The sequence below is a fragment of the Loxodonta africana genome, chromosome 22, assembly GCF_030014295.1.
Source record: "Loxodonta africana isolate mLoxAfr1 chromosome 22, mLoxAfr1.hap2, whole genome shotgun sequence".
Lineage (NCBI taxonomy): Eukaryota > Metazoa > Chordata > Mammalia > Proboscidea > Elephantidae > Loxodonta > Loxodonta africana.
Window position 1 is genome coordinate 1,836,157 of NC_087363.1, and position 3,913 is coordinate 1,840,069.

The window sequence follows — 3,913 nt, forward strand, 5'->3', positions numbered from 1 at the left end:
CCAGTTAATGCAATGTGTTTGTGCCTCTAGCATTGATCCTATTTTTTCTTCTATAAAACTTCATAGCTTTTGGCTTTATATTTAGGTCTTTGATCCATTTTGAATTAGTTTTTGCATACAGTGTGAGGTATGGGTCCTGTTTCATTTTTTTGCAGATGGACACCCTGTTTGGCCAACACCATTTGTTAAAAAAACTGTTCCCCCCATCCCTCCATTTGATGGTCTTTGGACCCTTGCTGAAGACCAGGTGACCATAGGTGAATGGATTTTCCTCTGGGTTCTCAATTCTGTTCCATTGATCAATGCATCTGTCATTGTACCAGTACCATGCTGTTTTGACTGCCATAGCTGTAGAGTAGGTTCTGAGGTCAGGTAATATGAGTCTGCTACTTTATTATTCTTCTTCAATAATGCTTTATTTATCTGGGGATTCTCTCTTTCCATATAGAGTTAATGATAATTTTTTTCAATTTCTTTAAAGAATGTTGTTGATATTTGATTGGGATTGGATTGTATTTGTAAATCCCTTTGAGTAGAATTGTCATTTTCACAGCTTTGAGTCTACCTATCCATGAGCATGGTATGTTTTTCCAATAATGTAGATCTCTCTTGGTTCTTGCAGCAGTGTCTTGTAGTTTTGTGGTTTCCTTTCTATAGGTCTTTTACATCTCTTGTTAGATTTATTCCTAAGTATTTTATTTTTTTAGGGATATTATACATGGTACTGTTTTCCTTATTTCTTTTTCATTGTTCTCTTTCTTGGTGCATAGGAATCTAACTGATTTTCGTATGTTTACCTTGTGTCCTGCTCCACTGCTGAATCTTTCTATTACTTCCAGAGGTTATCTTATGTCATCTTTTGGGTTTTCTATGTATAGAATCACATCATCTTCCAATACGGATATTTTAACTTCTTCATTACCAATTTGGATGAGCTTTATTGCTATTTCTTGCCTTAATGCTCTAGCTAGGACTTCCAGCACAATGTTAAATAGGAATGATGATAAATAACATCTTTCTCTTGTTCCTGTCCTCAAGGGCAATGTTTTCATCCTCTCTGCATTAAGAATGATGTTGGCCATAGGTTTTGCATAGAGGACCTTTATGATGTTGGGAAGCAAATGTTTAAAAGCAAATAGCTGAATAAATCTTAAAAAACAGCCATAGTGATGGAACTCTTGGCTTGATGGCTGATTTAGGGGATTTGTTTGATATCTTTGGACTTTTTTTTCCTCACCTAAGTGAATGAATGGACTATTGAATGGAGGTAAGATGTTCAGAATATATACGCTTCAATTTCTCTGTCTGTGTATGCCAACCAGCAGTAAGTACCCATTTTCAACTACTGTGATTACCCATTCTATTTTTTTCTATTAGAGAAATAATGCTGTTGCTCCTTTTTTAAATTTTTTCAGGCAATTGTCTCTTGGAAACATCCCCTGCTGGACTAATTCCACGGAAAAAATAAATATAACCAAGTTCATTTTCTGGGACTTTCTCAGAACCCAGAGGCAGAAGAAGTTTGTTTTGTGGTGTGTTCTTTCTTCTACACTGTTATTCTTCTGGGAAACCTTCTCAACATGCTGACAGTATGTGTGGGCAACGTTTTTAAGTCTCCTATGTATTTCTTTCTTAACTCTTTGTCTTTTGTGAACATCTATTTCTCCTCGGTTACAGCTCCCAAGATGAATGTTGACCTATTAGCCAAAAGTAAAACTATCTCCTATGTGGGGTGCCTGTTGCAACTCTTTGGGGTACATTTCTTTGCTTGTACTAAGATCTTCATCCTTACCATAATGGCCTATGATCATTATGTGGCCATCTATAAACCCCTACATTATATGACCATCACGGACCTGGACAGACGCAATAAAATATTGCTGGGGACCTGGGTGGGTGAGTTCTTGCATTCCATTATCCAGGTGGCTTTGGTGGTCCAGCTACCCTCTTGTGGACCCAGTGAGATTGATCACTACTTTTGTGATGTCCACCCTGTGCTGAAACTGGCCTGCACAGACACATACGTTGTTGTTGTTGTTGGGGAGCTTTGTTATCTTGCTAATCTCCTACACTGTCATCCTGGTGCCCCTGAGAAAGCAGTCAGCAGAAGGCAAGCACAAAGATCTCTCCACGTGTGGCTCCCACATTACCGTGGTCATCATCTTTTTTGGCCCGTGTAGTTTCATGTACATGTACCCCGATACTAACTACCTTTTCTGAGGATAAGATGGTGGCTATATTTTATCCCATTATCACCCCCATGTTAAACCCCTAGATTTATACACTGAGAAATGCAGAAGTAAAAAATGCAGTGAAGAAACCGTGGGGTAGAAAGGTTTTCTGGGAGGTTAATGCCAAATAGTTTGAGGTAATGATAATTTAAACTGGATGGTTTTAACAGAAATAATGGTTAATTGAAATCTTGGTTAATGCATCTTTCAATGAAATCAATAATACCGACCTGCAGGAGAAGTGGTTAATAGATATAGCTGCTAACTAAACGGTTGTCAGTTCAAATCCACCAGTCTCTCCTTGGAAACCCTATGGAACAGTTCTACCCTCTCCTATAGGGTCCCTATCAGATAAAATCAACTCGATAGTAATGAGAATTTTTGGTTTGGTTTGCAAGGTTGTTGGGAGAAGTAAATATCACACTGGCTCATTGTACAGAAGTAGGTATTATTTATCATTTTTATTACATGTATTCCAATATTTCATAATCAGAGAATTTATGAAAATATCTAAACCAGAGAAATATTATTAAACTTAGAATATCGTCATGATCCTACTCAGCATCATTGTTTTCTCCTCCGTGTTCTTGCCTATTTTCCTTAAAGTGTGAAAGTAAGTTTAGTGTTTAGAACTGTGACTTGTACATATTAAGCACTCAATATGCATACGTTGTATGAAAAACAAAGCATGAGGAAACTCACAAAGGACCCAAACTAACGCATGCTGATGTAAAAAAAAAAAAAAAAAAAAAGGAAATCCTGGATCCTGGTGTAAGCCCTCCCAAAACACAGATTCTTACAACAACTAAGCTTAGAAAGTTTCAAATGGCAAGAGAAAGGTGTACAGAATGTAAAAGAGAGAGAACACAAGCTTGTAAGACAAATGTTATCTTCTCATTCTCTGGTCTTGGGGAGAAAACAAGTGATTTCTAGAGGAATCATTTTCTTTGCCCAAACAATAAGGATATTGGACAAGTTTACCAAATTTTTTAATCATAATAGCCCACAAATATGCTGCTGTTAACTGACTGTAATATTTACCTGGAATCTACAGTCAGCAACCTCTGCTAATGTGAGATGACTAACAGAAAAAGCTGAAGAAACTGAATAAAACAATCACTTGTGATGAATTGGTGACTGATTCAAAAAACAGGGTGAATAGAATTTTATCAATTTACCATGTGTGACCAAGCAGCTTTACTGAATAAATGAGTGATTTTCCACTGATTCCTTGACTTATTAATCCAATTTCCATCTCTGAATCCCAAAAAGACTCATTCGGATCAAACAAACAAACATCTCTCTCATGTGAACTGAAAGCTTTCCCTGTTAACACCTTTCTCCTTCACCTTGGGATGCAACCTGGACTTTTTTTTTCTGTTGGAGGTGAACATATCACTGCTTTTCTCTCTGCCACAATTCAGATTTTCCAGTTATTATGTATATCCTTTTTGCCGGTTTGTGGTTGCAGGATGTGTATGTATGTTTGTGTATACATGGGTGTTTGAATGGGCAAACATTTCTCACATAAGGGACTGTAATTAGTGCTAAAAAAAATACTTGATGGGCTTTACTGCAGAGTTCTACCAAACTTTCAGAGAAGAGTTAACACCACTACTACTAAAGGTATTTCAAAGCATACAAATGATGGAATACTACCTAAGTCATTCTATACAGCCACC

General features: G+C 37.1%; 1 pseudogene; it reads left to right on the top strand.

The window, feature by feature from the left end:
* The first annotated feature begins 1,245 nt into the window (after positions 1–1,245).
* Positions 1,246–2,976, top strand: LOC100675342 (olfactory receptor 4S2-like; annotated as a pseudogene).
* Positions 2,977–3,913: the final 937 nt, after the last annotated feature.